Source organism: Mercenaria mercenaria, chromosome 19 (genome assembly GCF_021730395.1).
Source record: "Mercenaria mercenaria strain notata chromosome 19, MADL_Memer_1, whole genome shotgun sequence".
NCBI lineage: Eukaryota > Metazoa > Mollusca > Bivalvia > Venerida > Veneridae > Mercenaria > Mercenaria mercenaria.
The window spans coordinates 36472609-36485611 of NC_069379.1; the positions used below are offsets into that span (position 1 = coordinate 36472609).

The 13003-nt window shown below is 33.7% G+C and overlaps 1 protein-coding gene across 9 annotated transcripts in view; it reads left to right on the forward strand.

Annotated features, from left to right (window-relative positions):
* Window positions 1-13003, forward strand: part of LOC123542017 (WD repeat-containing protein 49-like) — a 67597-nt gene that overhangs the window by 7326 nt on the left and 47268 nt on the right. The window lies entirely within an intron of this gene.

Sequence of the window (13003 nt, forward strand, 5' to 3'; positions counted from 1 at the left end):
ATAACATGAAAAAACATGCATTGTCCGTACATTCTAACATAAAATTGCTGTTTCATGGAAATTTAATGACGTTGATGGATAATTTATTCGTTTAACAGTTTTTTTACGCATTTTATGTTAGAATAGCATTAATGCATGTTCATTTCGTGTTATAACATTTCAGAATCCCTCAGGAAATGTTGGTACCCTTGCCCTACCAGGCTCGGGCACCAACCAATCCCTCGGGATTCTGCAGATGTAATAACACAAAAAAACATGCATTATCCCTACATTATTACTTGTTGCACAATGACGCTTGATAATATCGCATCTTGCGTTCAGTTGGTGAAAGGAATTTTGATCTTACTCTGACACAAAGAAATATCCTCTATTTGTTCCAGCAGTAAATTTAAATGTTTGCGTTACATTATGTTACATTATGTTATGTGTTATGTTACATTACGTTACGTTATTTTATGTTATGACAATGAGCTTTATGCTTATGTTAAAAGAAAAACTTTTGTTCTGTTCTGTTCTGTTCAGAAAAGATCTCATTTGATAAATGTATTGCCTTTATTCAATAGATAGATAGACTTGTAAGTATTAGCAAGCCAAGCATGCTAAAATGCAAGCTAACGAGTTGCATGCAAGCAAACATCATTCTGAGACAGAAACAAAATCTTACATAGACAAAAACAACAGCAACAATAACAACAACAACAACATTATTTATTTAGCATTAAGCAATTGAGAGTTAATTAAATGTATATTTGAACATATTTTGAATGAATTACATGTAATGGTAATTTAATCAGTTACTTAATCGTCTTTATGTAATTATCAATAACTTTTAATTACAGTTCAGTTACAAGTTTAAATATTTTTTACAGACAGTACCCTAAATATAATGTAATGTAGAGAGTGTGTATGATTTTATTTAAGTTTAACTTTTAATTTTAAATCAGTATGCACCAAAAATTATGCCATTTTTTGGAGGGTTTGTCTGAATTTTTTTAAAACAATCCCTCATTGTAAAGAATATTTTAATTGCATGAATTATTGCGAATGAATTAGAAAAAACTCTTTATGAATTATTTGAGTATCCATTGGGCTTTACAGTTTTTGACAGACCTGGGGTAATTAAAAATGTAATTGTAATTAATTGCAATTAAATTACATTTCCTAAGTAATTGAATGTAATTTGTAATTGTGTCATTTATCAATTACATGTAATTGTAATTTAATTAATTACAGAGCAGTTTTTGGGTGTAATTGCCAATTACATTTTAATTACTTTCCAATTGCATGGCACATGCTAATCCCGTTTGTTGTGCAAATAGTATATATCAGCCAAAACGAGTTAAGTTGTACAATTTTTGGATTTTTTTGTCCGAGGGTATTTGTTGTCTAGATTGGCTGTGTGAACGGGTTTTTCGTATTGATGAACCATCTTAGGACCTTGAAGTAGTATTTTCATCAAAACAAATTTTCAGTTTTATGTAATTATTTTTGATTGAAAGTAGCCACTAAATTGTCTAGTGAATTACGTTACTACTGAGGGTATTGAAATTCACTTTATCATGTCGGACAAAGCAATATGAACAAGACAAATGCATCCAATAAAATCAGTTTATTAAACAATAAACTTTAAGCAAAGTATAAACATATACCAAAACTGAAACAAAGTAACAGCTGACATCTTATCAGAAAATAGCACATATTAAAAAAGTTTACCAATTTTAAACAATTCATTGTCGTTATTTGTCAAATTCTATTATGAAATCATCAGTGTGATTACATCTTTAACACAGTTTATATTTGAAAAATGGTACCATTACCTTCTTTATTATGCCACCTATAAAGCGATATACGTAAAATTACTGTTTTAATGATGGAATGTACATAGTGAGTAGAATGTAACGTAATTCACATATATCCTGAGTCTGCATGAATATACATTTTGTACAAAAAATGAAATATTATGATACTCCAGATGCATAGATAAAAGTGTTTTGAATATAGGCATGCATGAAACATTTAAAAGAATTAAAAAAATGTACTATTTTGTATTATTATGACTAATTGATAGGTAATATTTAAGCAAAATAATAGACATATTAGTAAAACACGCTAATTGTAAAGTAACATCTCCTTCAATATATTTGTTTTATGTTATTTTTGATGGCTAATAACATGATAATGATGCCACGTTCGTATCAGTTTTATGTTAGGTGAAAACGTGTTAATCCGAAGTTGGAATAAAATATTCGAAAACCGTAACGTAATTCACAATAACATACACCTTATGATTAAAGCAGCTTTATGCTTGTTTGTAATTAATTCAAGTTATATAAGTCACGACAAATCATACTGAAAGGCATCCGAGTCCATTAATTTACATGATACATGATAACAGATACATGGCGTATAATCATTAAAATGCATGTATTATACGCGCATACAAACCGAAATCGCGGGAAAATCAGTCACACGAAGAAATAACTGTACACACAAAGTAAAAAAAAGCGGGAACATATGTTTAAATGTATTATTCAAAGGAGGAATACCTTTCCAGAACAGACATAATATATCTACAACAAACAATTCAAATCATAACTTGGAACGAAGTCAAAAACAACCAATACTGTGAAGTAACGTAATTCACAAACTTTATGTCGTATGTGTGCTGAGTTAGCAACATTCTGTAAACAGGTCTATAATATACTGTTCCTTCCAGACACATTAACTAGGCTTTCCTAAATGTTTCAAAAGCCCTAGTAATAGTTTTCAGGTCAGACTCATTAAGTTTATACATTTTTCCCGTCCCTAGATTTGCCACCTAATGCCACTCTTTGCCACTTATTTCCATGAAAAAAGGGTGGCAGTTGGTGGAAATAGGTGGCATTAGTTGGCGTTTGGTGTAATTCAGCTCTTTTTTCACCTAAGTGGTAAATTTGCCACCAAAAGCCACTTTATTTTGGTGGCATTTAGGTGGCATTAGGTGTAAATTTGAACATAGTTTTTCTTTATGGTGGTAGAAAGGTGTAAATTGGTGGAAAGTAGAACATAGTTTTTTTTCATGGTGGAAATCGAGTGGCGTTTAGTGGAAAATAGGGACTTAGCAAATTTTCTTGGTGGCGAATAGGTGGAAAAAAAACTTAGAAATTTTTGTGATGTTTGATTTAAAAGAGAACTGTAAGACATTGGATTACCCTGTACAAAAATCTTCACATGGACTCAGGTTGGAATCAAGGTGTAATGGACAACTTCAGGCCTAATTGACGCGGAACCCGACTTTGCTAAAACTGCACATTGACAACAGCTCGTAGAACACAAAATGCTCCCCGCCCCCACTTGATGCATTCAGTAACTGTACAAGAAACAGAAATCATTTGGTCACTGTGCACTGGACGTTTGATGTACTACCTTTAAATCAATAATTATGGGCCATTTACCAGTTATAAGTGACTTCTGTATCAAATGTGATCTTAGACCAAAGCATTCTCTAGTTATTGGACAAAAAAAGTTCTAGTGTTCTGGGTCAATGTGACCTAGACCTTTGACCATTGACTGACCTCAAAATCGGTAGGGGTCCTCTGCCGGTCATGACCAACCTCCCTATGTAGTTTCATGATCCTAGGACAAAGAGTTCTCAAATTAACATCCGGAAACAGCTTAACTGTTCCAGCTCACTGTGACCGTGACCTTTGACCTACTGAACTAAAAATCTATAGGATTTATCTGCTAGCTATGTTCAACCTTCCCATACACTTTCATGATCCTAGGCTCAAGAGTATTAGAGTTATCATCTGGAAACTGTTTAACTGTTCCAGGTCGCTGTGATTTTGACCTTTGACCTACTGGCCTCCAAGTCAATATGGGTCACTGCTGGTCATGACCAACCTACATATAAAGTTTCATGATCTTAGGCCCAAGCATTCTTGAGTTATCATCCGGAAACCAATTGGTCAACATACCAAATGACCGACAGACTGACCAACATCTGCAAAACAGTATACCCAGGCTCCTTCTTCAAAGGGTTTCATTAAAATGAGAATAAGTCTATGCTGACTCTAGCTGGACAAAAATAATATTCAGAATGGTATACAGAAAATTTGAATTTTCATTCTTTTGTAAGACAGAATATTTATTGCTTATTATAGCTTTGCATTATATTCAATGAAAGACAGAAAAGGTGGAAAATAGGTGGCAACTAGTGGAAATTGGCTGTACTAGCTGAATCTGAAAAGATCATTTTTAAATGTGTCTGCAGTGTATTATTTCTGCATGAGTGAAAGTTGGTTAAAGATAAGATTAATGATAGATCAAGTTACAAGCTCCCACACAAATGTATAGAAACAACCCCAGGTGGAATTTGGGTCAGTTAAGATTTATATATGCAGGCAAACATCAGGTCAGATGCAAAGAAATAGTTCTTGCCTATTCTCTTCATTCATTGAAAAAAAAAGAAGTGTTTATAAAAAGGATGTTTTTACAATAGCTTTTCAACTTAAGGATTTGACACCTTCTTTAGCTGACCAAGAAAGTGTATGTGTGGAATCAATTTATCTGTGTAGTAATACCAAATTTTGAAATCTGGCATTTGATGAGTCAGCCTGGGAGAAACTGGAAACACATTGTGAGAGGTAACAATATTATACTGTTTATTTTTTTTTAATTATTACTGTCTTTAACATTGTCTTAATTACTTACTCTTAACAAATACTTGAATTTGAAACAACATTTACCAAACTGCTTTGAATTAAAGTCAACAAATCTCCTTTTATGTCTTAGGAAGATTGGCAGATGGATAAATCCCAGATATATTTTCTGGAATATAGCTCAATCATGTTTATAACACTGTTTGTAAAAATTGTATCATTTTGTAATTATTTACATTATTGATTAGCACTTAGGATACAATATGTACTTTAAACTGTTCATACCAGGAAGCTTCTGTGAAAAAAGTGCAACTTTGTGACATGATCTGCCTGCCTGACTGTATACCTGAGCAGCATACAGCTTATTACTGCATAAAAGAAAGATATCAAGATAATTTTGAATCAGGTAAATATTATATGTTTTTATAAAAGCTAATGTTTAAATAACCCTTAATTTTTAAAGAAATACACCAATTAATAGAAATTCCTGGCATATTATATGATAAATATTAATTATAAATGTGATGAAAAACCCAAGTGCTATTATTACCTTTTGCCAAAGGTGGAGGGATATTATTTTTGGCGTTGTCCTTTCTTTTTTATCTGTCCGTCGGATTAACTGAAAATGCTTGTAATTGGAAAAATATTTTTATAGCTTTGTCTATAGAATCACTAAACCTCATGTAATTATTATAAGCTTATTAACACTGCTTAACACTGCTCAATTATTTACCTAGTAAAAGAAGTATTTCCCCTTGATTTGGTAAAAAATAGGGATTTTTCCTGCATCTATTGATGGATCTTCATGAAACTTTACAAAAATGTAGATCACTACAGGACAGCATTGCATGTGCAATTTCCATCAGGATCACTTCAGTAACCAAAGTTATTGCCCTTTAATTGTTTTTCAATCCATAAATTCCTACATAACAAGTAATCCATTGATAAATATTCATGAAATTTGACACAAGGTGTAAATCACCTTAGAGCAATGGTGCTTCCACATCTTTCGTCAGTTCTCAAGTTCTTATTATTGATTCAAGATGCATATTTTCCACAAAACAATGTAACAGTTTGAGTGAATAGAATTTTTTCTACAATGTAGATTTTGATGAAACTTCTCACAGTTATAATAAAGATGTTGCATATTACTGTGAAATCATTTTTATTCACGTAGGACAAATTTTCGCGTATTTCGCGCTAGAACGGATGCGTGAATTTAAGACCGCGCTGTTATTATTTTTTAATTTATTTTTTCATTTATAAATTGAAAATGTGCGAATTAAAGCCTGCGTGAAACAGTCCTTTTTATGTTTGCTTAAAATTTCATGCCAGCGAATTTAAATGATTTCACAGTATTTGACATAGATTAAGTTTGTAGAGTTCTTTGTTATGTCAGTGAGTTACAGTTTAGTCTTTCGATTTCATATATTTTCTAGAGGAAATTTACAATTTTCTGCAAAATTATTCAGAATGTTAGAAAAATATATCTATTAATAGATGACACTGTATGGTTTGCTGTTACAGATTGTGTGCTGGAAAAATGGCCTTACATCCAAAGGAGTGAAATTTAGAGTGTCATTCGCCATCTACTTAAGCCATCCTGGAATATGAAAAAATAAGACTGCATTGACAACATCCTGATCCTCGTGTTCAGATCTTTTGTGATTTCTTGTGAAGAGTCTTTGATTTTTCATAAAAATAAAAAATGTATTGATATAATTTGATTTTTGCTTACTACTGAGTTTTTTCAGATTCAGCAGGTGAAGCCGATTTCCACTAGTTGCCACATATTTTCCTACTATTGCCAGCTATTTGGTGGCATTTAGTGGAAAATAGGACTGCCACCATAGTGGCGTTTTGGTGAAATTTTGTCTGCTTACTGCCACCTGTTAGGTGGCAATTGGTGGAAGTAAGTGGCGTTTAGTGGAAAATATTTTTACACCATAATGGTTGCATTTTAGTGGTAATTTGTCTAAATACTCCACTTACTGCCACCATGAAGGTGGCTATTGGTGGAATTAAGTGGCAAACAAATTTTCCACCATAATGGTGGCATATTAGTGTAAAACTGTCTAAATACTCCACTTATTGCCACCTAAAGGTGTGCACAAGTGGAAAGAGGTGGAATTTAGTGGAAAACAGGTTTGCCACTGTCCTGTTCATTTTTTCACCATTTTGGTGGCATTTTAGGTGGCATTTTGGTGGAAAATTGTCTAAATACTCCACCATTGAAAAAGGTGGCATTATAGTGGCAAATCTAGGGACGGGTTCTAGAACCATGTGGTATCGGTTCGTCAATAGTACAAAGGATATCATCTTTTGCCATCCAAATAGAATCCTCTTTGTTAGGCCATTTGAACGTTGAACAAACCTTTCCTTTACCACGTGTTTCCATAAAGGAAACATTCACAGGTAACTCATCGTCAGTCTGGTCATATGCTAAAATTTTGCCGACATACCATTCATTGTTGTACACAGCTGCAACATACGCATTTTCATTTAAGATTAGCGAAGACTTTTCATCTAATGGCGAATTTTCAATAACAGGCGTTTCATCAAGAATCTGTATCTGCATCGCATTGTCGTTGTTATTGACTGGTTTGTACGTAATAGTATGTTTAATCCATCCGTCGCAACTAGCATGAAAACGTCCACTGGAAAAACATTGTTGACAGAAGCAGGATACGTTTCTCACACACACTTCACCATTTCCCATAGGGACTATGCTGTGTACTTCAAGTGTGCCCTTAATAGGTTTGATATTCAAAGCAGATAATTCTTCCTGTGATTTGTCGCAGTATTCTTTGGGTACAAATATATACTTCGTTTGACTGTTAGTAAGTGATTTACCCCAATTGTAGTAGTCTTCCGCTGATTGTATGATGGCAGTTTGACGTTTAACGGCTAAATCAGCTAGCCGCTTAGAAGAGCCCCCGACCCCATCACAGGGGCCCTTACCATGGCCCGCCTCCCAAAATTGCCATGATGCTGACAAACCAAATAGCTCTAGGTGATGAGCAATGAGGTATAAAGTACTCTTGTTCCGGTATTGAGAAGAAGGCGAGTCCGTAACATAATGAACACAGTCAATATTAGGTTTGTCTCTCAATAACTGCGAGGTAATGTTCTTAATAAATGCGTACACTGTGCCGGTAGTATGGGATTGAGTATCGGATACATATATGAACGATTCATGGGTTAACTTGTTATCTCCATCTCTTGTATATATTACCACAGGGTGTAGTGTGACTGAGCATTTGTCAAAATAAGCAGTTTGAATTTCATCCGCGTGGCTGCATGAATAATTCTCAGCAAAGTCCATTTGGCAGATTGCATGAGTTTTCGGTAACCTTTCTTTAAGGATCTGCATTTGTTCAAATTGGCATCTTACTCTACTTGTATGACTTCTAAAGTCAATCAGGTCGCGTTTAAATTGTTCAATGAATTCATCTTTGGCAACTTCTTCTTGAATTACCAGCATACGTTTCGTCAGCCTACCTTTATGTTCGACCTCTTTTCTTTTCCAATTAGAAAACCTAATTACATCCGTATTTGATTGGCGGATTTTGTCAATTATTTCTTCGTCGGAATATTGGCGTATCATGTGATCAGGGTTATCTGTAGACATGGCGCCAACAGATTTAAGACCTTTGGCTTTCAAAGCTATATTCTGATGTCTGTGGGAAAGGCACGTTTTCCTTGCGCTGTACTGGACAAGTTTGATGTGGCGTTGTCTATAACTTGAAAATGTTGTTAAGCTGGTTTTAACATCTGGATTTTCAGCATTAAATTTAAGATGCAGATTGTATAGGTAGTCATTCAGTATTTGAGTTTGTTTTATTTCTGATTTCACTTTCGTACCATCCCGCTTACCTGGTAAGCATGAACTATTGTCATCACGTTCGAGAAATTGACATACACGCGCGGCCATTTGCGTTCTTTCAAGACATTGTCTCCTTTTCTTAATACTCTTGTTTTTGTAAGCTTTTATAAGCTGACCCCGGTGGACAGCTAGTTCCCGACTTGACCTTGACCTAAGCCGATATTTCTTCATCAGTTTACCAGAAACTATTTCTAACGCTGACCTCTGACTCGCCCTGCCACGGTTTGACCGAACTTTCATTTCAATTTCGCTTACAAGACTATTATGAAAAATTAATTTTTTTACTAGTGTTTTATTCTTTGTTGGCGAAACACCCATATTACGTAGCTCATGAAATGATTTGCTCCTAGGCGTTAATTGTGCTGTATGTTTACTATTTATGGTACTTCCCTTTTCACCAGTGTGGCTAGAGTTGCATTTTTTCTTGCCTGAATCGGTATAATTGGCGGTATTTGGATTGCTTCTCTCCAGCTTCTTTCGTAAAGAATCATTTTTCTTTCTCAAGTCAGCGACTTTCAATTCAAGCTTTTTCACCTGACTTTCAGCTTTCTTTAAGGTAAGGCTTTTTTTCCAATGGCCCCTTCTTGACTTAAATTTCATATCGACTACTAACGAACTCGTACTTGGTCTAGGTGTACTCGGGCTAGTTGAGTCACACGGGATCGAACTAGTTGAGTCGCACGGGATCGAACTAGTTGAGTCGCACGGTCCCTCTGATTGGTCATCTTGCTCAACCGTCATGTTGTTAGGATTCTCCTCCTCAGCTAATTGTTGTTCAGCCTGTTTTAGCATTTGTCGACGTTTTTGCATACATATACGGACCCGTTCTCGACGAATAGCGAGTTTGTGGGGCTGTAACTCTGTGGTAGCCTTGTAGTACGTTTTCACGCGGGCTGTCTCTTTTCTGAGGTATTCAGATCCTTCACGGGCCTTTTTCCTCTCTCTATAGGCTTTTTGAATATCTGCCCGTGACTTTCCCATCGCTCTGAAAGAAAAAATAGCATATGTGAATTACGTTACCGTACGGTGAATTACGTTACTGTTTGAACCATGTGCATACCTATGTAAACATATAGACATAATAAAATAAATAACATGGTTTGCTTTGAGTGTCCAAATACTAAAATAAATCGTTATACAATGGCTCAACACTATAATTAATACCGCATAATTACTATTAGTAGATTACATACCTTGATTTGTTGCTCAATACGCCGAAACTTGAACCAAAACAAATATTTCCCGCCTTGTAAACTTCGGAGGTATGCACCGTGAAGTGCTATCGGTGTTAGTATATATATAACTCCTTGCTATTTACCCTAGGATGATTTATCGCCTTTAAACACAAAATCACGGTAACGTAATTCACGATAACGTAATTCACATTTTTTACTAACATTGAAATATAACTTTCGGTTTTGAATGTAATTTTAAATATATGTGTGCATATTTGTGATCCATCATCAAGTTTTAATCAGTAGCAATATAACATGTCTGTTCCTTTTATTGCTGGTTAAGAAATAGTGGCAACGTAATTCACAGTTGGTGCTATTTTTATATATCTTTTCTTTTCAAGATTGGGAATAATTTAAGAGAATAGATGCTGAAGTAGGAAGTCATAAGTTTTATACGGCATACATATGGGTGTCTAAAACACCATAGCAATAGTTTGTAAAGTTATGTTTTCTGCCCTTTTGATTGTGTATAAAATGGTAACGTAATTCACATAGATTTTTCGGACACGCATATTTCTCCAAAAAATAATTTTTATAATCAAAATTATGCCGGTAAATTTTAATCAACTCTGAATATATTCATTGGCATTACTAATCAAGTCATAATCGAGTGAAATGTTGCTTCGTTTTCTCACAATAGGGTCTAAAACTACACTACCTGTAGGTTCGGACAGCTTTTTTTGACCATTTTCGAGCATTGAAAAGCATATCGTGAGTGTTTCATTGATAATACCACTATAGAAGTTATACTTTTTAGCTAGATATCATATCACTCAATCAAAATAAGTAAAAATCAATGTTATATTTGAAGTTGCTAAAGCTACAAGGCCTTCGGACAGGCATTTTCAGTAATTGTACAACTTAACTCGTTTTGGCTGATATACGTTTATTACCAGTGACACTTCACTTTAACATGCTAATTTGCATTTCATAGCTGTGAAAAATAATAATAGAATATTATGGTAGGTGTTAATCCCTTGGACATAGCTCCTTTGTTCTGATATAATTGTCTTATTACACCCAACTGGTAATCTTTGATGATGTTTGTCACTATGTTTTTGGAGAAAATGATCAAATTATGATTTGGAATTGTTATTTGCATCATTATTATTTAGATTTTTATCAGAGCAAAAACTGAAATGCTTAGCATATCATTTTTTATCTGTGATAAAATTTGTTGTATTAAATGATACAAACAACATAGCATTTGACATCACAGTTCTAACAAGATAAAAAATATAATAATAAATTATTGTAGACATTATGAGTAATCTGCAGTTTTAAAGGTCCAATACTAAGGAAAGTGAACATTTTAATTTCTTTTAAAAAGCACAGGAACTATTTCATTTTATTGGAAAAATAAAAGTTGGTATGTAGATATTCGAAATAAATCGCAGTATATGTACAATTATTTTTCTATGAAGTATGAAGAAAGTTAAAAAGACCTGGGGGGTCATTCTGTCGATTCATTGAAATTTCAACATAATACACATACATTTCTTTGAGTTCCAAAGACCTTCTGTAAATTTTGACCTGCCAATCTTCATTATTTAGTGTCTTGCAGAAATCTATGCACTGGCTATGAAAAAAATTGCCAACTCACTTTCCCTTAGTAATGGACCTTTAATGACACAGTTATTCTAGGATGGCTTATGAATGTTTTACAACTTATTTTCAATGTGGTCTTTGGATAACATGTAGTGTCAAGAATAAAAAAATTAAATATATGTTTAAAATGTAAATGATTAAATACTGAAGTTTACTAGTTAAATTAGAAACATATTGCAGAACTATGATCATATAAACTTCAGAGAAGTTCAGACCTCAGAGAAATACCTGACTTTACATGCATCATTCTTCTCTAACTGAATTCTGCTTGACAATGTATTAACTATTAATTTGGGCTGACTTTTAGCTCCTTTTGCAATAATATTAAAGACTGAGTGATGATTTCCCGCAAACACACATTTTACTTTGAGCTTAAATTCAATTTTGAAATAATTGAAATCAGTTTACAGGTGATTATTATTATGTATATGTAGTACAAAGTAAAAGAACTTTGCTACAGTGTTCATGTAAGAAGTACCACATTTGGTATTGTAATTGAATGTAATTAATTACAATTTGCTATGTAATTGTAATTTAATAAATTACATTGTTAAATTTAAGATAATGGTAATTGTAATTTAATTGGACATTTCTCAATGTAATTGTAATTTATTTAATTACATTTTAAAGTAATTGACCCCAGGTCTGGTTTTTGATAACATGCATTAGCTGTGCTTAATTTGAAAATTAAATTTAACTAATTAAAGAACTTTACTTCTGTTTAAAGGTAGTGGACCTGTAATGAAAATTGGCAAATTACGTATTTCACTTACAAATGTGATTCTGGCATTCGCTATATTCACATCAGAAGAATGCCAAATGGCATAACAGGTCTAAGTAGGTTATGATACAGAAAATGCCAAATGTTCTTGTGGGCCCACTACCTTAATTTCAGTCAGTCTGTATTGTAGTCCTGTTTGGCACCATATAACCTATACCGTGTTGGTGCGCCGTAAAACCCAAATAAATAAATAAGTATTTTAGCTCTGTGTGTGTGCATTTATTTTTGTAACAAGTGCCTGTATAATAATGTAATATGGCTTTTTATTGTCTGTTTTCAACAGTGTTTTTAGCTCATCTGATTTTTTGAAAAAAAATGATGAGTTATTGTCATCACTTGAGCGGTTGTCGGCGTCGGCGTCAGCGTTGCCAGGTTAAGTTTTATGTTTAGGTCAACTTTTCTCCTAAACTATCAAAGCTATTGCTTTGAAACTTGGAATACTTGTTCACCATCATAAGCTGACCCTGTATAGCAAGAAACATAACTCCATCTTGCTTTTTGCAAGATTTATGGCCCCTTTTGTACTTAGAAAATATCAGATTTCTTGGTTAAGTTTTATGTTTAGGTCAACTTTTCTCCTAAACTATCAAAGCTATTGCTTTGAAACTTGGAATACTTGTTCACCATCATAAGCTGACCCTGTACGTCAAGAAACATAACTCCATCTTGCTTTTTGCAAGAATTATTGCCCCTTTTGGACTTAGAAAATCAGTTTTCTTGGTTAAGTTTTATGTTTAGGTTAGCTTTTATCCTAAACAATCAAAGCTATTGCTTTAAAACTTGCAACACTTGTTCACCATCATAAGCTGACCCTGTACAGCAAGAAACATAACTCCATCCTGCTTTTTGCAAG